The sequence below is a fragment of the Cupressus sempervirens genome, chromosome 5 (genome assembly GCF_028749045.1).
Source record: "Cupressus sempervirens isolate cs-2001-9-10 chromosome 5, ASM2874904v1, whole genome shotgun sequence".
NCBI lineage: Eukaryota > Viridiplantae > Streptophyta > Pinopsida > Cupressales > Cupressaceae > Cupressus > Cupressus sempervirens.
In genome coordinates this window covers 233,917,364-233,940,481 of record NC_143122.1, presented here as the reverse complement: position 1 = coordinate 233,940,481, position 23,118 = coordinate 233,917,364, and the positions used below count along the sequence as shown (strand labels likewise).

The following is a 23,118-nucleotide window of genomic DNA, read 5'->3' as shown; positions in this document are numbered from 1 at the left end:
TTTAATTTTTAGCTTTTTGATCTTTTATAATTAGTATTTTCTATATTTTTAAGTGTCTTCATTGCTTTAAAAGTAATTTTTGCATACTTAAATATATTCATGTTTTAAAAAAGTTTTGATCACTTTAGAAGCTATATATGGAAATATGCACTTATCTTATTTTTGTCAATTTTGCATGTAATTGAGTGGTCTTGCAATTATTTTGATTTATTTAAAAAAATAATTTGAATGTAGAATAAAATTACACATGCTTGTTGAAAATTTGTATACCCTCTTTCTGACATCAAAGGTTTAGAATTTAAGAGAAAGATGCAATATTATATTTAGAAAAGAGGGGTAATGAACTTATTCAAAAAAAATCAAGACATACAAAGAAAAGCCTAAGAGCAACACAATAAAGCTCAAGGAAAAGACACAATCAAATTGAAAGAGGTCACAACTAGTCAACTTTATGGAATCCATATTTAACTTATCCACATCCTCTTTATATTTTTTTCTTCGATTTGATTGTGTGATTATTTTTGCATCAATGTTTGGGATCACATTCTATGATCCATCATCATGATAAGAGAAATAGAGTTTCATGAGAGAAATAGAGTGTCACTTTCTCTTAACCTAATGATAGATCACAACCTATGGTCTAACATGTTGATGCAAAAATAATTACACAATCAAATCTAGGAACATATAAAATTTGATAGTTTCATATGGATTGTGGAAATAATTTTGTTCTTATCCCCTTTATAATCAATCTCAAGAGACTTCATAGTCCATACCCATCTGCCTTAGTTCTCAGAAGTTCATTTACTAAGAAAGCTACTACATTTTTCTGCTTCCTCAAAGTATGACAAAAAATAAAATATAATCCATCTAGGACTTATCTTACTAGTACAAATACTTACCAATTAGCTTCCTCCAAATGTTTACTATTTAACATATTTAGTGCAACTTGAGTGAGAAAATAATCTAATTTTAAATCAAGGGAGAACCCTTTTCTATATCACAAAGAATGGATATAGAAGGAAAAGAGGAGCACAATACTTCACTATTGTCCCTACCAACACCATTGATTCATGCATGTCCACATTTCCTTCTAGAAGATTGATTCATTTTAACTTTTAAAAATCCCTCAAATGGATGAACCACCTTCCCTATTTAATATTTTTATGTTTGGCATACCTTAATTTCTTTCTTGCTAAGGGGTTAGCCCTACAATCAACAATATCCAGATTCCATATCATAAGTAGATCACTAGGATCCATAGGTTCACTAACAAGTTACATTTTGAAAGAATCATTACATGAATTATCTAAATAATAATTCTTCATAGAAGAGTACTTAATAATTTCCAAATCTTTAAAGATCCAATTTATTTCTAGCCACAAGTTCCAAATGAAAATGAACCTTCAATTTATTTCTAGCCACAAAACAGTCAGTGCTCCCCTATATATTTGTGACAAGGAACTAACTACCTCCTATGAATTATATAAGTTCAATAGTTGTATTAGGCATTGATAGGTTGATCTTTTGATGCAACGATAACAACCACTCTAAAAATGATAACCCATCATAATCAAATACATCACATGTAAAAATAACAAACCTATCAAACATTTATATTAGCTAACCATTATGAATTGGGTCAACAAACATCCAATTAAGTCAAAAGAGTCATACAAAGTCAAAACGCATACTAAAACATAGGAGTCTAAAGTTGGTTATGAGAAGATTTCACACTTAAATTGTTGGATAGAACTTATGTAAGAAAAATAAAAACCTAAAAGTTACATTGATAACTTCTAAAATAGCCTTAGTCCTTCAAGCCTTCCAAATAATCTATCTGTTGCTCTTGATTTCAAATTGTGTTACTTTTTCTAAAATTGTGAAGCCTGGAAATCAATCTCACCACACCCACCCCCCCCCCCCTCATAATCCTCATGCCAAGAGTCTTTCATGCTATATAAATAGCATCTAGATTTAAATTTATTTACGTTTGACTGCCTCTATAAGGATCCACTAGAATTTAATATTTCACAATATGACATTGTTTATTTTTAAATTTTATAATTAGTTAAATATGTTTTGTTTACTCCATTAATGTAGTAAGAATTAAACATTGCATGTTAGATAGTTTAACTATTTTCTACTTTGACTCAAATAATTATCTTGGAAAATTTATTAATTTTCCATTATGAAAATAAAAAATAAAAATGGGGTTATGATATTTTGCCTTTTTTATATAACTATATTAAATTATATTATATATCAAAGCATCTAAGAAATCAATTAAAAAGAGTGAACATTTTTTTGCTGAGTCAAATTTATATGATGCTATTATGTGATCATTAGTCCTTTCTCAATCTTGTAGCATATTTTCTTAAGAAAACTATGTTTGAAGTCTAAGTAAAGGGAGCATTATAGTAGCCTTAGGTTATGAAATATGTCAAAACACATAATCTATAATGGAACTACAACTTGCATTCAGCTCAATCTTCTAAATACAAAGAAATATAGAAGCATATGCTCTCATGCAACTGAACATTCACTAAAATATTGAAGTAATTGTGCAATGCAATACTAGAAACATAGAGCAAGATCATGGTGCAAGATAAGTTGTTGGTGGTTGTTGTCATGAAGGACATAAATCAATTTTTGAGAAGGGATTTGATTTCATATAACAAATTATAGAAAATGAGGTTTCTTGGAGTTGTGTTTTTGTCCTTGTTTCATGTTGAAACACTATAATTATATCATAGAAGAAATCTTTCCTCCAATTATTATTAAGAAAAAAATATTGATGCTAAAAAGGTCATGTTGTTAAAATTATATCTAAACATTTTAAAGGAAAAAATTAGAAATAATTGTTAAAAAATATACTAACAAATATGAACATTTTAAAACCTTTTTTCATTTATTGACACCTAAATCTTTATTCCCATATTTCAAGTAAGCAATCAATTTAAGATATAAATACATACTACATTAAAATAAATATTTTATATTTATTGGTCTTTGGTTTGTTTCATAAGGCTAATTCAAGTAAAAATTGTAGATTAGATAAATTTAGTAAAATGAGGTTTCTTGGAGTAGTGAAGTTGTCTTTGTTTCATGTTGAAACACTATGATTATATCATAGCAAAAATCTATCCTCCACTTATTTAAGAAAAAAAAACCCTAGCTCTATAAAAGATCCTCTTGTTCAAAGTATATCTAAACATTTTAAAAGATAAAATTAGAAATAATTGTTAAAAAATATACTAACTCAGATAAACATTTTAAAACCTTTTTTCATTTATTGACATCTAAATCCCTATTCCTAAATTTCAAGTAAGCAATCAATTTAAGATATAAATACATTCTACATTAAAATAAATATTTTATATTTATAAGTCTTTGGTTTGTTTCATAAGGCTGATTCTTAAAAATGAAGTAAAAATTGTAGATTAGATAAATTTAGTAAAATGCATGAATAATTGACAATTCTTAATTTTTGAAGACAAAAATTTCAGCCTAATACTATTTGAGTTCTAGTTCCAAATGAGTAAAACTTATTTATGAATGGAGACCACGACAAGAAAAATAAAAAATAAAGAACACTGTATTTCTTAGCAGCTCATTTCTCTCTCAGAAATAGCAAGGATATCAGCATCTCTGCTGAGATGTTTCCATAAAAAACATGACCAGCAAGGAATAAACAATTCATGTATTGGACCATCATGGGTTACAACCCATGAGCGCCACCTATCTTCCAATGACAAACGAGTTGAAGGAAGGATAACTCTCTATAACGCTAAGAAACTCCTTTCCATTGTTCGCCGCTCTGTGATTTGCTACCGGCAAAGGCTTTTTTGGTATTGCGAGAATGACAGCCTCTCCCTCCAACATCTTCAATGGCTCTGCCATGCTCGGCCTTAAAGCCAGATTAACGTGAGTACACAAAATACCCACCTTAATAAATCTATCCATTGTTTTCACCTCTTCACTCTCGTGCATTCTCCAATCTATCAATGCAACTACTCTACTCATTTCCAGGAGCTTCCATGCCCAATTAGTAATAAGGTATTCAGTCGAACATTCCACAGAGATATCCAGAGCCCTTCTGCCACTCATAATTTCCAACAACACAACTCCAAAGCTATACACATGACTTCGATCTGTAAGAATTCCATACAGAGCATACTCCGGCACCAAATACCCATGCGTCCCACTTATTTTTGACACTAGATAGGATTCCCCTTCACTCGCCATCCTCGCCAGCCCAAAATCAGCAACACAAGCATTCATGTCCTCATCCAGTAGAATGTTATTGGTCTTTATATCTCTATGATATGTCACTGGCCGAACGTCAAAATGTAGATGACATAACCCCTTTGCAATCTCAATTATAATCTTCTTCCTCTGCTCCCACGTCATCGTTATCCCAATGGCATTTCTAAAAATGTGTTGATCAAGGCTGCCATTGGTGAGGTAGTCATTCGTGATTAAATGCATGCAACTGAAATCATTCGTGGCTTTCTTGATTTTCCCTTCATTGAACCACACTACACCCATCTTCGGCTTCACGCTGTTGATCAGAAGGCTTTGTTTATTAATCTCTTAAAATGCCTGTTCTTCGTCCTCGCCCTCCACCACTAACGAACGATTTGTATAATGCTCATAGCCATGGTGGTGCCTACATCACCATGATCTTGCAATGGTCGAGAATACAGCTGGCTTAATGATGGGTAAAATGGCCTTTACCAACATCACCATGAAAGCCTCCATTTTCATTGACATTTTGAATTGAGAATGTTGTCACTATATCAAGTTGCTATAGACTGAGTCAAAAAATGCCCTTTCATGTTTGTAGTTTCGTCTTGGATGCTCAGAATTATCCCCGATTTTGTTTCGAGTGGGTCATTGCAGCTGAACAGGACAAGGTGTCGTAGCAAAATATTCAAATATTGGGCTTCTAGGGACAAGTGTTCTTCGCTTTTCAAGATTGGTCAATGATCATGTTGACCATATTGATGGATGGTAGCCACTGATTCTATAAAGAGGGAATCTGTTGGCTTTGAAATGGCGTTTGGAGTATTATATAAAAGAGGGAAGCTTACGTATTTTCTCTTGACCAACGTTGGAAGATTAGTTAAATTGTAAACCAAATGGCAGCCATGCCTCCCTCTACAAAGGATTGAAAGGAAATAGAACTACATATTCTATCACAAATTGCAAAGAGGCAAAACACAATTACTTTGGATCCATGCTTGAGATGTAAATGTATTTAGTTAGGGCTCATTTGGCAATGGGAATACCACTGGAATAGGCATGTGTGTAGGGAAGCTTACGTATTTTCTCTTCACCAAGGTTGGAAGATTAATTGAATTGTAAACCAGCTAGCAGCCATGCCTCCCTCTACAAAGGATCGAAAGGAAACAGAACTATATATTCTATCGCAAATTGCAAAGAGCCAAAACACAATTACTTTGGATCCATGCTTGAGATGTAAATGTATTTAGTTAGGGCTCATTTGGCAATGGGAATACCACTAGAATAGGCATGTGTGTATCTCTATTCTCCATTTGGGTGCAACAATGTTGAATTACGAATAGGAATACAATGGGAATAAGTATTCCAATTTTGTCCAAAAAGGTGACATACGCAATTCCACCGAAATAGGTGGAATAGGAATTTTTATTCCTATTCCATTTATTACTTTGTTAGAAAATATAAAATTTTGGGTCTGTGCCCTCAACTTTACATTTTCCCTCACTTTTGTTTGCTGCTCATTCTCAGCTCACTTCCGTTGGTAGTAGGTGAAGGAAAATTTTATCCTCCATTTTTACCAAGTATGGAGTAGGGTTTCATTGCTTTTTGAGTGCAAGGTTCATCATTATTCTTTTTAATGTGATGTGTCTGAATAAGGTTGTGTAGGGTTTTGTTTTATGGCATTGGCAAGAAGTTTCTACAACATTTGAAGGGAAAAGAGGACCGGAGTCCACAACAAGAGTGGGATGGTCAAATTTTGAGGTATGTAGATTGTGTTGTTTTCATAACATTTCATTCAATGAAGCCCCTTACCTTCTATATTCCTTTGGTGCACATACGGTGCGCTGTTTGTTTGTTTCGAACATTATTAATTTTTTTTTTATTTCTGCATTAATAGTATTTGTAGATGAGTTTCAAATCTCATTTTTATGTATATATTTTGTTAATCTTCCTCTTGTAGACCCCAATGGATATGGATAGAACAAATCTAGAATACCTCCATTGTATATGTGCTTTTGATGATTTTTATCCTTCCTACTTTATCCCTTATTTCTATCTATCTTTCCATCTGAATGAACTTCATCTAGGTGATGATTCAATTCTCCTCCTATCTAGTTCCTCAAGCAACCCTTTTTCCAGACCCAATAAGCTAGTGCATGTCTTTAGCACAAATGGGTATGTTCTACTACTAAGCTCTAAAACTTTTTGTTGGATTTGAAATTATAGTATTATTCCATTTTCATACAGTCTGTATAGAGCATACCATCTGATCATTACATTCCATTAAAAGGAATCTTTTTCAAACATTTTTTCCATTATTTGATGTACACCTTCTGCACTTGCATACTTACTATACATGTCTACTAGATTAGTTCCCGGAAGAGGGTTTTGAGTAAGACTTGTCAAAAAAATCTAGGCATGGACTTTCTTGACCTAGTTCTAATATCTTTACAAGCTTCTAATAAAGTAAACAAATTAACATTATGGAGTTATATTTTTGAGTATAGATATTGCAGTTCTCGGGTTTTTCATTCGGTATAAGTAACGACATGATCGTGGATGCAATGGTGAGAGTATTCTCTCTTCAAATTCCTCTTTTTACTATTATTTCTTATTAGCTACCCATATTGGAACTCATTGTATTTCTTGCTGATTGGGATCAAACATTTTCTATTCTTCTCTTTTGCTAATATTAATATATTCTTCAATTTCCAGTCTTTAAATTTTGTCCATCGGGATGGTAGGATGAGGATGGTAGATCATGCTCTAATACTATTTGTGACAACCCATCTTTGAACCTTATAAAGATTTCCACTTGAGAAACACATTAAGGATATTTCTTATTGCTTATCTTAAATAGGAGTTTGTTCCACGATTTTCTTTTTTTTGTATCTCTGATTTTCATAAAAAATGAAGAAACCCTAATTCTATTTTTTGTTCTACCAAAATAATGTTTTTGTTGCCTCTAGATTTGGATTGCAAGAAAAAAAAAACCTTATACAAATTTCATATGATATATGCAACTTCTTATATTTCCAAGTGACATTAATTAATACCAAGGCCAAACACTTGTAATGTTCTATAAATACTTAATGTGGTTTTAGTATAGGGTCCCCAATCTACTAATTTTATTGGGCCAAAATTGTAGCTCATAGAAAAAATATATGTTAGCTTTGGTAGGAAAGTGCAATGAAGAGAAAGATGAGCATAACCATCTTATTGCTAGCTAACTCTCTAGCAACAAGCTAACTACATGTGTCAAACACTTTGTGCCCCTTTTTAATGCTTTGATAATTTTCATACAAACCCATCATGACTCATATAGTTATGTACCATCATGATTTCATTGATATTGATGGAAATCTACTTTCAATTGCATAATTATTTTTATTAAGCTCCATATCCTATTATAGAGTTGACATTTGGGGCATAGTAGGAATGTGTAGATTATGTATTTCAAATAAAGGCTTTTAGCTTTTAGTTGTGTTTTTTGGAAAATATTCAAAACTAAAATTTTAATTGGGGGATTTTAGAATTGGGAAAATGACAAAAGTTATCATTGTATCATTGTTTGATTTCATTACCTAATAACCTAGATAGTAACATGATCCTAATAGAGTCTCTATAGGAGACACAGACCAGCTCTCAATGAAATACAACCATCAAAATCAAGAGCTCAAAACAAATGAAGAAGATACAGTCCAATGAGGTAGATAAACCCAGGGAAAAAATTGATGTTGATTGCTACAGGTATGAAGGGCCTCTCTCATGGCTACCATAAACATTAACAATTGTTACCTTTAATCTGTCTCCATAACTCTTGCTCTAATATGTAGATTAGGTGATTGAATTCTGACAGTTCTCAAGGTGTCCTCATCATAATTATAACCATCTTCTTTATCTCCAACCTTTTTTCCATTGCCTTTGTTAGCACAATACAATGGTAGGGACATGTAGATCAAAGACCCTTTCTTGAAATAGTGTCATTAATCACTTCCAAGGTTCGTAATGGATGGGTTACAACCGCATTGGATAGGTCAAGGAAGCTTATGTGAGATGTCATAGTTTATTGCTGGAAACAATTTTTTTCCAAGCTTCTATTCATTGTCCCTTATTGATTTTCTAAACTTTTGAACATGGCATTCCTCTCTAAAGAAATCTGCAATATAACAAACAAAATCTCAATCTAAACTAGCAATTATTCTAACTTCAGATTTAAACAAAATGCAAAAGATAATGATGTAATGAGAGATTAAAAGGAAATAAACTAAGTTACCACATTCACCCACTAAAGTCCAAAGTTGAGAGTCGATTTGGTCCAAAGTTGGGCACACTTAGCTTCTCACATGACATTCTTCTCACTGCATTCCTTGTGGTAATTTTGAAGGACACATATTATTTTTGCAACATAATGAGACAACCACATATGCATCTTTTGATAGGTTTATTTGTTATCCTTAATTGATAGACATTGTGTCTCTTGGTGTAAGTCATATATATTCTCATTAGTTATACTAATAACTCTATTACTTATAGTTGTAGCTAACTATCATTGAAGACTTATATTTATTTTCTTAGTTTAATGGTTGGATATTTTGATCAATTCTAAATTAATTTGCCAAGTAAGTATTCACTAGGCAATGCATTCCAAATGTTGGGTAATGGGGAATCCCTATGCCCCATGTTTTTCATGATTTTGATATGTCAATGAGAAAACAAACAAATTGAATTTACATCTTCCTTTGTCCTCTCCTAATGTAACCCAACTTCTAGGCCTCAAACTAGAAGTTGTTGAAGTATCAAAATGATGAAGAATTGAGTCTTGAAAGTTGTATTTGTTCTCCTACATTGTATCTAACTTTGTTGCTTCAGTATCTTTTGTTGCTCCTCTCTCCAATTCTAGAAGATCTTTACTAAGGAGGACATATAGTCCATTCACCATATGAATTCGAATCATCAAAATTGATGAACTCATGTGAAATTAGTGAACGAACTGCATTTTCCATATCTGCATCCTTTCATAGTTGACTTTGAAAACAAGCCATTATACACCCTACATTCCCAAATCAGATCCTTTGTTGAAATCTTCAAAAAAAATTATAGAGACTTTTCCCTCATCAAGTTATCAATGATCATTTTAATCAAAGTTTTAAAAAACCATAAAACTCTAGGCAAGACATGACACACACAATATTAGAACTCAGAATGTCTGAGCATAAAACCTTTTCATACGCTAGAAGAAAAATACTGCTCATGTGCTAGTAAAATACACCATCAAAATATCAAAAATATTGCTCATATGCTCTTATTTGTCTAAATTTTTTAATTTGATAGTAAAATTTTATGGTCACTTGAATGCACAACATCAGAGGTTAAATTCTCCCATGACAAGTAGAAGAGGACTCAATTGTCATATTGAAAAGGATCTAAGTTAACATTGATCAACCATAAATACAAGAGACTAAATACAAATTCCAATTAATTAATTTTTGGTAATAGAAATTAATCAATCATTCAATCTCAATTTAAAAAATAAGCTAAACATGATGATGCTCCAATGCTTTGTACAAATGCCCATGAATCCATATGACTAAAATAGTATCCAAACATATATTCGCACTTGCTAGTTAACATAATTGATTCTAAAACTAATTGATATTATTGACAGTTTATTTGTTCTTTTCCTTGTAATAACTTTGTAGTAATTTTTTTAATACCACATAAAAATTATATGGTAATATCAACTAATAACTCCATTAAAATGTTATATGGCATTTGATAGATTCTACTAATGATATACAAGTTTATAGAAGCATTGTAGGAAGATCATGGTCTTGCATGTACTTTCCATTTTGCTTGTAGCCCAAGTAGTATTCATAGTAGTAACATTAAAAGATGCTAGAAGACACAAGCGCAAGCAAAAAAGGGTTGCTTGTTCTTTTCATAAACATATTATATATTCCAATGAGATAGATTTCCATGACCAAATATGCATGACTATGGGAGCAGTCTTCAAACTTGCCAATATTCTAAGGAAAAAAGGGAGCATTAAAGATAGGATAAACATGAAATTGGAAGAACAACTAGCTATGTTGCTACATACTCTTGGCCACAATCTAAGGAATCATAAGATTGACCATAACTTTGGTCACTTAGGAGAGATAGTGAGTCACTACTTCCACAAGGTCTTGAAGGCTATCATATTGCTCCATACCAATTACTTTTTGCCCCCTTCTTCAAATACTCCTCTAGAAGTTATTGGGAAGGACCATTTTGATCCATACTTCAAGGTAAATCTCATATTGTCATATATTTTGTTGCTTGAGTGTATTTCTACATATATGAAAATGGTGTTCCACTCGATATGGAAATTGAAGAGGATGATGATCGGGATGCGATAAATGTGTCAATTCTTGAAACTTATGGGATGACTCAACGAGATAGAGATGACTGGGGATATTTTCAAGATGAAATAGCATGAAGGATGTGGGAGGGCTATAGATCTCAACATTATTTTTTTTGTATAGACATTAGTTGTTCTTTTTACTCACATTTACACATTTTTTCCTCACTTTTGAACAACTACAATACTTGAATTGACACTTCGTATAGACTATTGATTCATTAACTTTGATATTATGAATTATGAATTGCAAATAAGAATTATTTTTATGCTTTAAAACTATCGATTGAGTGATTTAAAACTGTGATTTATGAATTACAAATTAGAATTACTGTTATGCTTTCAAATTGTTGATTGAGTGATTTAAAACTATGATTTATGAATTGCAAATCAGAATTACTATTATGCTTTCAAATCACTCATTGAGTGATTTACAACTGTGATTTATGAATTGGAAATTAGAATTACTATTATGCTTTCAAATTTTTGCTTGAGTGATTTAAAACTATGATTTATGAATTGCAAACTAGAATTATTGTTATGCTTTAAATTTGTTGATTAAGTGATTTAAAACTATGATTTATCAATTGTGACTCACAAATATTCTTATGCTTTAATTTCAAACTCTTTGGAACCTATGTAAAATAAAAACTCCAGGCTATTTTGTACCCACTATTTTAGAACAAGTAGTTGTTTTGTACTCGTTATTACTAACAACTCATTACTTATTGCATGTTTTGCAACAATATAACAGTTACTTATCTCAAAGCTGAAAATATATTTTACTACTCTATTGACAAGCATACATGAGGATGTTCGTATGCCCCCCATTGCTACCCTCATTTCTATTTATTCTAGAAGTCCAAAAGTGGTATGGACTAGAGAGATGGAGTGAAAACTTCTAAATTTTCTCCTTAAGCATGTTACTCTAGGAAGGAAAGGTGAAGGAGGTTTTCAGAAAGAAGCATGGACAATGATAGAGCAGAGATTCAATAAAGAGTCAAAGTTGAATCTTGAAAGAGATAACTTTAAAAATAATTTGAAAACATGGAAGTCACTGCACAAAATAATGAAAGAGTTGAGAAATAAAAGTGGGTTTGCTTGGAATGAGACAACTCATTGCATGGATGCCAAGACAGTGTATGGGATGAACTTTTGAAGGTAATGTCCTCTTCAAATTCATGTCCTATTCTAATTTCAAATAAATATCTAATTATTTTATTTTTCCAATGTGTAGATAAACAAATTTAGGATTGCAAAAGTGTATAAGAGGTAGCCATTCACCTATTTTAATGATCTAGCGATCATTGTGGGAAATGACATTGTGGAAGAAAATGTGGCTACAATAGTGCAAGATGCTAAAGATGGTAACCTCTTTGATGAGGTTGTTGATCTGGGTGATGATGAGGAAATTAATATGCCTCTGAATGTTGTTGATGATTTAGATGAAGATTACCTTTAGTCAAATTAGTCCACTACATCCACTAGAAACATTCCTTCCACACCAATGATAAGGAGGCCAAAGAGGAGGAATGCAAGCATGGCCGCTTCTTTGGATGTAATATTTGAAAGAATCCATGTGATATGGGAGGGAATCAATAAGTTGCACACCATCAAATTTGATAAAGAGGATATTAAGAAAGATGCTACAAATTTGGTTTGCTGCCTTGAAAGCCATCCCCAAAATTAGTTGAGAGGCTATGATTATCGCATTTGATAGTTTTATGCAATAACCAACAAGATGTATTTGGTTCTTCAAGATTGATGATTCAATGAGGGAAGATTTTATTAGATATAAATTTGGATGATTGTAATGGATTTATTTGAAAGAAATATTTAAATGTCAATTTTATTTTTCTTTCAAGCTGGAAGAGGGTGTCATACTTTTGTATCGAACTGCTGATCCAAAAAGGATATTATAATTTATTTTTGAAATCTATTTATGTTTCATGTCATTTTGATATTGTAATAGTTGTTTCAAACTACTGTGGCAAACTGTGAAATCAAATTGCTTCACTTGTGTAGATGTTGAACATATGTATAGCATTGTCCATTGTTCAAAATCATGACAAAAACACTAACCTGTAGCTTATAGTAGTACCTTGTAGCTTACCCTATACAATCAGAACAAGACTACAAATGAGCTCACATTTGTGCTTGAATTGTAAAGGCATCTCAATAGTAGAGCAGTACGATATTTTTATTTAATATTTTAGATTATGCCACAAATTTATTAAGTGTATTGTATTAAACTAGATTCATTAAAATTACATCATTTTTGCTAACTAGTCCTCAATTTTAGCCAACTACTAGAGAACATAGGCACTATATTCTGTAAAAGCCTTACTATATCTACAAAAAGAATTTAAGGCATCTCAATAGTGCCCCTATAAATTTTGAAAGGGTTGATTCCCATTTTAAATTATCCACAACTCACATGGACTGAACTCTAGTAGATTGGATGGCTCTCTCCATGCTAGAAGTAAACAAATTTCCAAGTTCTAAGGAGTGTATTCTCCATTTCCTAGGAGAATTGTAAAGCACAGTTGCTAAGGCTTGCTTCACATCAAGGCCTTTGTGATTCATGAAGAGCTCATGGAATTTTGCTTTGTTGTAGTATGCCTAATAAAATATGAGCATCTAAGGAAAAATAAGGTCAGGTGAACTTTATTCATCATAGTGGTATAGGAAATTTCAATATTTTCTTTTAAACTATAATGGAAGTACGATAAAAAAATAAAACAAGGTCAAACCTTACTCAGAACATATAGAAATAACAAGGACATTTATGTGGAAATTCACACTATGTCTTTACATTACTAAAATCTTGGTGAGATTCATGTGTGGGAAGCACATAAAAATATGGTATTTTCCAACCATTGTGTGAATTGAACTGGAAAATAGAGTACCCATTTGTGAATTTATGAATTAAAGCCTGGAGTGGGGTCATGGCTCCTCTCTAGCTCAATAGTTTATGTTTCAACAAGAAATTTACAAGGAAAACATAGGCAACCTTCAAAAACTCACACTTCAGTTGTTTCATTTTGCAGTTTAGGGCATGATAGGTCTATGTTTATTTAGACCTTACTATTAAAAAATTTCAAGCTTTCCTTAATCTTGTTTGACACAGGAAGAGAATCTCTCTCTCTCTCTCTCTCTCTCTCTCTCTCTCACACACACACACACACACACACACACACACACACACACACACAGCAACATGAAACTTAAAATTGTCATTTAATCTTACAATATTCACTACTTTTGGAAGAATGTGAATAAAACAACAAAGAAACATACCTCATTCATACATCTATAAGTAGTTCTCCCAATGTCTATTCCAATTCCAGGCATACTATGTAGAATCAAAACAACACTACCCTGTAGCTTAGAATAGTGACCAAAATTGTAAAATGAAATGCTTGAAATCATTAGAGACAAATAGTAGATGTCAACTCAACACCTGTTAGAATCAAAACAACAGCAAAGGCTAGAGTATTTTTACTACTAAACTATAACACACTCTCAAAATTAGATCCATTAAAACTAGACATGCATGATTGAAATCAGAACAACATCAAAGGCTAGAGTATTTACTACTAAACTATAACACACTCTCGAAATCAGATCCATTAAAACCATAGACAAAAGGATCCAACTAACCCATTAAAAGCACAAACATAGAAAATAGCCCATGAAACAATATGGTGCTAGATTGCTTTCATTATTTGTCTTGGTTGAAATAATTCTTTTTGATATGTTTGTGCTCAATTTTGAGATATTTTTTGATTAAGCTTTGAGTTATAAAATGTGACTAGAAAAAGTTCAAATGATCATATAAAATATTTAGTTGAAGTCATTATCATTTTATAAATTGGATTCTTCTATAATGAATGTATGTAAAATAATATATCTTGCTAATTGAATGTTTCATTTATTTGTATTTTTTCATATTTTATATAGGGTTGATGGATTTAAATTTCCCAATGTGTGAGTGTGGTGTTGGCCATGTAGTATTGAAGACGTTGTGCACAACAAATAATCCAAATTGTAAATTCTTTTGTTGTCCAAATGGAAGAAAGGTTATTACTAATTTTTGTATATGTTTACATTTTTTGTATCAACTAATTGTTGTGGACACTACTAATTTAGATTTTGTATTGCAAGGGGATAGTGGTTGTAATTTTTTTCAGTGGGTCAATGATGTTCCACCCACATCTATCATAGCTAAATCTATAGCACATGAAAGTACTCGTTACAAGTTGTGTAGGGTCCAAGAGAGGGAAAACATGTTTCTTCGAGGCATCTTAGGAATTATAATTGTTTCAATCTTACTAGTCTTTTGGGACCATATGTGCATAAATGTAGTTAAAAGTCAAATAAACTGTTGTACATTGTAATTTATTTTATGATTTTGAATAGAAATGGTGGACATACTTAATAACAATTTGACTATTTTTTTTTTTGGAAGTCATTTTTTATCGTATTGTGGTGACTAATTCTATTAAAATGATGAATAAATCATATTAGTTTCATTACTATTTCAATTGATTGTGTCTAATTTTTTTTTTAAAAATTCCATAATTTAACTTCACTCTTAAAAAAAAAAATTTAATCTTAAAAAAAAAAAAGTAATCCAACTCATTAAAATGTATAATGAAAAAAAAAATCTTATTACAATACTGCTTTTGCACAACGAAATGTGATTATACATATTCCCAATCGAATTCTGGGTGAACCAAACTGAGAAGAGGAATACATATTCTGATTTTCTATTCCCAGAATAACAAACCCAGAATAACTATTCCTATTTCGCTTGCCAAACAAACCCTTTAAGTGGATATGAAAAAAGGAATAAGTGAATAAAATGCAAATGTAGGATTTGGTTTCGACATTTGTGACTATAAAAGGTGGTGAGTCAATGACTACATTTCATGAATTCAAAAAATATATCGGAATATGGCTCACTAAGACTTCTTTACTAAGCTTTTAAGTGTTCTAATGTGGATTTCATTTTGATGATTTGTGTTTCTTTTAAAAAATCTTTTTAATGTATAATTTTTTTATTAAATTTGAATTGGTTATATAATTGTGTATAAGTTTTTTCAATTGTATTAGCTTATCTACGTAAAAATATATAATGTTCTTATTGTCTATTGTTAATTACATAAATTTCTAATTTTTCCTAATTAGCAGTTGCACACTTTTGTACTTTTACAATGATAAGTAGATAGGTTCTTGATAAAAAAATTTATAGGTAGGTGCTTGATAATTTAAAAATATAACCTCATGTAATAAATCCAATTATAAATAATTTCTAATTAAAAAAATATTTTAAATAGAGGGAAACATTATTTATTTATATTCAATTTTTAACATATGATTATATTTTTGAAAAATCTCCACTAACAAAAACATTTTGAAAATCAATTAGAGAAATAAAAATAATAATATTAAAAAAATAGCAACCTTATTACATCCTCCGACAAATATCCTATTGGCTAAATGAATTATAAAAACTAAAAATTGATATTTAATAAAAAAAATAGTAATTGTCATCAAATACAGTGGTGAGCTCAGAGGGGTCAGTGGAAGCGCAGGATGGTAATGCTAGTTTGATTGTAAAATTGCCAAGTGGCAAAATGGCAATGGTGAGCATGATGTTGGATGTACACAGGGATTTGTAGGGGTGTCTTACCTTGCTACGATCTTTATTCCTAATAGTATTATGTTCCCATAATCTCTGGGAGTTTCCTCTAAATCTGCCTTGAAGCATGTTGTTGTGGTGACTTCGGCTAGAGTGTATGAGATTGTGGTCCCACTTTCCTCATGTGTCACTTCTGGTTCTAACAAGGGGAGTCCCATGGATCCTTTGGATGTAGGCTATGGGGACCCTATGAATGGGACGTTCAAGTGGTAACGAAAAGATTGGGGCAGATTATTTGGGGTCACCTTGAATAACATACCTTCATTTCCTGTCAAACCTGTCAAAGTGGGATGCTAGAATAGGGAACTCTTGATTTATTTTCCATACCCTCTTTTGGATTCTTCTATTTCAGCTTTGGGGTTGATTCTTATAGGTAAGTTTCGTGAATCTTGTCTCAATATTGAGGAAGTTCATTCCCATGTTAAAAAATGGTATCTGAAATGCCAAGTTGAGATTGTGGCTCTTCCCAAGGGCCTCACGTCCTTCAAATTCTCTAATAAATAGGATTGTAATCAGATTATTTTCTAGAGTCCTTGGATGATTGGAAAATTGGCGTTATCTTTTCGAAATGGGCTCCTGAATGGACCTTTGAGGACAATATTTTTTCCTTTGCCCTGGTTTGGGTCAAACTCCCTGGGTTACCATTGGAGTTTAGGAATGAAGCAATTTTTAAAGGCATCATAACTTGCCTTGGTCAATTGGTGGTTGTTGATTAGTGTACAATAGCTAGATCTAGGCTAGTCTCTACTTGTATTTGTGTCAATGTTTGTAGACTAGAAAACTTAACATCTAGTATAACAATTAACTCAAACAGGGGCTACTCAAATAGGAGGTGGAATTTAAAACCCTTCCCTTTGTCTATTTTATTTGCAACAAGATAAGTCATTAGGCTAAAAGCTATCCTAAAAAATTGAAAAGGCTCCTCAACCTCATCTTCCCCTTGGACAAAAAAAAGGAGCGTGGATCCTAAGCAGGGTCCTCTCCCCAAGAACTTTGAGGTGGAGGTTTCTAGTCAAGTGAATCAAAGTATTCAAGTGTCTCTCTGAAGGTAATAGGTGTGGAGGATTTTCTTATGCGTCCCAATCTTTCTAGTGGGATGTTGCCTCAAAGACCTCTAAAAGTAGGTAACCTCTCCTCTAAGGTTGTGGCTAATACTTTTGATACTGAGTTGCAATCAGAGTTTATGCCTCTTAGAGGGTAGGTCTTTTGGAGGACGGGGTTCTATTTGAAGATGGTTTGATGGATCATGAATCTAAGGAAGAATTTTCTAGGGAACATTTGGCAAGATTTTTTAGGCCCAAAAGAGTTGGTTGAGGGTGTGGTGGATTCCCCTTCTTCTAATGTGCTCATCCAAAATTTCCAAATGGTGCTACCTAGACCTTTTGTTTCGAGTGTAAAGGTAGTTGTGAATATTTTGGAGCTCAAGGTTAAGCCTTGGAAGCTCTCTAACTCAATTGAGATCCTTTCTAAGGTCCCAAATACTTTTTCCTCTCTAAAGGGCTAGTGGTTAGAATTGTCAATTAAGCAAAACTCTTTTCTTTCCTCTGATGAGCAACCTTGGTAGTTTGTGAATAATAGGAGAAAAAGTTAAGCAATGAATGCCTTATTTTGTCAATAAAGTGACCATGAATCTTATCAAACCAGATGTGGGAGGCAAGAAATCAATTCTTAGAAAAAAGAATGAAAAGGAAACTCAGGAATCACCTAATAAGTAGGATATTGTGGTTGGAAAATAGAAAACCATTTAGGAGATATGCTCCCCTTATTCTAAATGAATATTTTTTCTAGAATATTAGGGGATTGAATACCCCTAATAAGCAAGATTTAGTGAGGAATGTGATTTGAGATCATAAATGGGTATGTGCAAGATCATGGTCAACCAAACTATGGCCTTAAGTGGCAGTGAAAAACCAACAAATCAGGGTTATGTCAACTTGACACATAATGTAAAGTGGTTCTGGACTTTATATCGAAAAGGTGTAAGAAAATAATCTGTAGAATATTGAATGTAGTTTCTAAACTACTAGGCCTTATTTGGAAAAAAAAATATTTAATTGAACAAAAGTTTGGATATTAATGCAGTACTACAAAAATTTTAGGTCAAAAATAAAAAGTAGATGTATGTCTAACCACCTTAAGCAAAATCAAATGATAATAATTTTGAATATAATTATAGATATAAAAGTAGACACATGCGCGAATGTGATGCATGTTATTGGGTATTTTTATTCCAAATAAATAATTAAATATGAATTTTCTACTAAAACTTTTTCGAGAAAAAAAACTCCCGTGTCTGACCACTTTAACTAATTGAAAAATTTACGAAAATTTTTTTCGCTTATACTAAGCGAAGCATAGAATGTGATGCAACTTTTGGATTTAAAAAATGTTATACTGTTTGAAAGTTATAGCTATTTTTTAATCAGTATGTCAATCAGCACTTTACAATCATCTTCATTGAAAATTAACTAATAAATACTTATCAAAATAAAAATTTGATGGTAATTATATTCATGGAATCTCGAGAGTGTTATAAAAATACCCTTTTCATTTCATTCAGTTTTGATGAAAATAACATTGTCAGATGGCTACCCAAAGTCTATGTGTCAGTGAAACCCTTCTCAAACATGTTTTTTGGGGTGACGAAATAGGCTTGGTAAATACTGAGCCTAATCAAATACCTAAACTCAAATCGGGTATCTGAGTACTATGAGTTTTCCAATTGTAAATATGGAGGGAAATTTGAGAGGAAAGATTTTCCAATTGCAATTTTGGAGGGAAATTTGAGAGGGAAGCTTTAGAGGGTTTTAGAAGGAAATTTATTTGGAGGAAGTGTGGACATTAATATTATTATTACATGTAATTATGATTATTATTATTAAATATAATATAGTTATAAATATAATAATAATTATTATAACTAAATATAATATAGTAATATATATGATAAATATTATTATTATATATATATAGTAATATTATATGATTATTATTATATATAATAATATATATGTTATTATTATTGTTATATAATCAAGTAATATATTATTATTATATTAAAATATACAATATTATATTATTATTAAATATAATAATGTCATGAAATGCATCAAAAGAGGTCATAGGTTAACCTATGACCCCTTCTGACACATTCATAACAACATATGTCCCTAGAGTCCCTAGTGACCCCTTTCGATGCATTCTGAATGGGTCCCTAGGGGTCTTAGCGCCCCTAGAGATATATGTTGTCATGAAATGTGCCGATAGCAGTCATAGGTTAACCTATGACCCCTCTCGATGAATTGGAACCAACCAAATGTTTCCCTAGGCATCCTAAGGCCCCTAGAGACATACGTTGTCATAAACTACATCAAGAGGGCTCAACCTATGACCCCTCTCAACACATTAGAACCAACCAAATGCATCCCTAGGACCGATGCATTAAAACCAACCAAATGCATCCCTAGGGCCCCTAGGGACATATGTTGCCATGAAATATGTTGAGAGGGGTCATAGGTTAACCTATGACCACTTTTGACACATTAGAACCAACCAAATGCATCCCTAGGGGTCCTCGGGCCCCTAGGGACATACGTTATCATGAAATGTCTCGAGAGGGATCATAGGTTAACCTATGACCCCTCTTGATGCATTGGAACCAACCAAATGCATCTCTAGCAGCCCTAGGGCCCCTAAGGACATGCGTTGTCATGAAATGCATCAATAGGGGGCATAGGTTAACCTATGACTCCACTTGACACATTAGAACCAACCAAATACGTTCCTAGGGGTCGTAGGGCCCCTAGGGACATACGTTGTCATGAAATGTGTCAAGGCCCCTCTCAATGCATTAGAACCAACCAAATGCATCCATAGGGATCCTAGGACCCCTAGGGACATACGTTATAATGAAATGCATCAAGAGGGGTCATAGGTTAACCTATGACCCCTCTTGATGCATTGAAACCAACCAAATGCATCCCTATGGGTCCTAGGGCCCCCAGGGATATATGTTGTCATGAAATATGTTGAGAGGGGTCATAAGTTAATCTATGAACCATTTTGATGCATTTCATGACAACTTATGTCCCTAGGGGTCGAGAGGGGTCATAGGTTAACCTATGACCCCTCTTGATGCATTGGAACCAACCAAATATGTCCCTAGGGGCCCTAGGACCCCTAGGGACATAAGTTGTCATGAAATGCATCAACAAAGGTCATAGGTTAACCAATGATCCCTATCGATGCATTGGAACCAACCAAATGCATCCCTAGGGGTCCTAGGGCTCCTATGGACATACATTGTCATGAAATGTGTCAAGAGGGGTCATAGGTTAACCTATGACCCCTCTCGATGCATTGGAACCAACCAAATGCATCCCTAGGGGCCCTAGAGCCCCTAGGGACATATGTTGTCATGAAATGCATTGAGAGGAGTCATAGATTGGCCTATGACCTCTCTTGATGCATTGGAACCAACCAAATGTATCCCTAAGGGTCCTAGGGCCCCCAGCGACATATGTTGTCATGAAATGCAAAACCTATAACCACTCTCAATGCATTTGAACCAACCAAATGTGTCCCTAGGGGTCCTAGGGCCCCTAGGGACATACATTGTCATAAAATGCATCGAGAGGGGTCATAGGTCTCGATGCATTTCATGCCCCTAGGAATATAGGTTGTCATGAAATGCATCGAGAGGGGTCATAGGTTATCATGAAATGCATCGAGACACATTGCAAACAACAAATGTGTCCCTAGGATCCCTAGAACCCCAAGGGACATAGATTGTCATGGAATGCATCGATAGGGGTCATAGGTTAACTAATGACCCCTCTTGACACATTAGAACCAACCAAATGTGTCCTTAGGGGTCCTAGGGCCCCTAGGGACATACGTTGTCATGTAATATGTCTCCTAGGGTCCCTAGGACCCCTAGGGATATATGTTGTCATGAAATGCATCAAGAGGGGTCATAGGTCAACCTATGACCCCTCTCAATGCATTGGAACCAACCAGATGCGTCCCTAGGAGTACTAGGGACCCTAGGGACATACGTTGTCATGAAATACCTCGATGTATTTCATGACAACCTATGTCCCTAGGGGCCCTAGGGATGCATTTGGTTGGTTCCAATGCATCAAGAGGGGTCATAGGTCGACGCATTGGAACCAACCAAATGTGTCATAGGTCATAATAATAATAATAACAATAATAATCTATGTTGTTATATTTAATAATAATAACATATATTAATAACATATATAATATATTACATTATTATATTTATTAATAATAGTAAAAATAATAATAGTATAATATAATAATCATATATATATATATATATATAAATATATATATTAATACATATTATGTTTATAGATAATAATAATAACAACAACAACAACAAGAACAACATATATTTTGTTATTATATTTAATAATAATAGTAAAAATAATAATATTATTATATAATAATCATATATGTATTAATATATATTATTAGATTTATAGATAATAATAATAATAATAACAATAGTTAAAATAATAATAATATAATGTAATAATTTCATATATATATTTATATATATTATATTTATAGATAATAATAATAATAATAATAACATATCTTATTATATTTAATTATAATATAGTATAATAATCACATATAATAATAATAATAATAGGTCATAATCATAGGTCATAATAATATATAATACATAATAATAATCCTATATAATATTAATCATCATACATTGCCCATAATTCCCTCCAAAATATTGGCATCAATATCGGATATCCGATCTGAAATTGAATATCCGATTTATTATCGAGTATCTTATCTTAGATCGGATATTCGATTAAACTAGCATGATTTTCCCAATATATTCCCTACCATTGCAGACCTAACAGCATTGCTTTTTGTGTGCCATTTTCAGGAGTTTTGAGAAAACTAACATTTTGGGGTCCACATGATCGAAAAAGGTTTGATAATATATCATTAGGTTTTCGATATTGTCATCTGAATGAGAAGTAGTAGTCATCGAAAGGCTAATTGCAAAAGGAAGGTATCCAATGAAGACATTGCGGCATATAAGGAAAGGGACAATGTAAATCACGGAAGGAAAAGACAAGGTATGTTAAATGTCAGTCAAGTTGATGATGAATTGGTCGAAGGTGAAATCATAGAGTTAGATAATGAATATGTGCAGTTGGGGAATGAAAATGTACCAATTGATAACAATATTGTTGTGATTGAAAATTTAGAGAATGAAAATTTGGGGGATGAAATGCTACCAAGTGATAATGTAAATTGCATGATTGACCATGCTGAACATGACAATGCATAGGAACCTTACATATCTCCTAATTATAATCGACATGAAGGTTCTAGAACACCAAAATGGATAATTGAAATTGTTGAAACAATTATTACCAATTTGGAAGGGAAAAAATCAGAAAGAACCATTCAATTATGGGCTTCAAGACTATATAAGATTTTTTTCGGCAACAAGACAATGGTGGAGCAATGTCAGCTTTTTATTCAGTTATTAAAGACACAAAAGATGAGACCTATGCTTTCCAAATTAAAGACTCGTATCAATAAAAAATTGAAAAGAAATACCATTATTGTGAAGAATCATTTGAGTTCTCTCAATAGCACTGGGAAAAATAGCAGGGAGAAGGATAAGAGAGCTGCTCAAAGGGTTATTACAACCTCTTTGGTAAGTCATCATTTGAGAAAGGGTAGATATATGAGA

At 32.6% G+C, this 23,118-nt stretch overlaps 1 pseudogene; it reads right to left on the bottom strand.

Moving 5' to 3' along the window:
* Positions 1-3,741: 3,741 nt before the first annotated feature.
* Positions 3,742-23,118, bottom strand: part of LOC149555324 (putative receptor-like protein kinase At1g11050 pseudogene) — a 122,268-nt pseudogene continuing 102,891 nt past the window's right edge.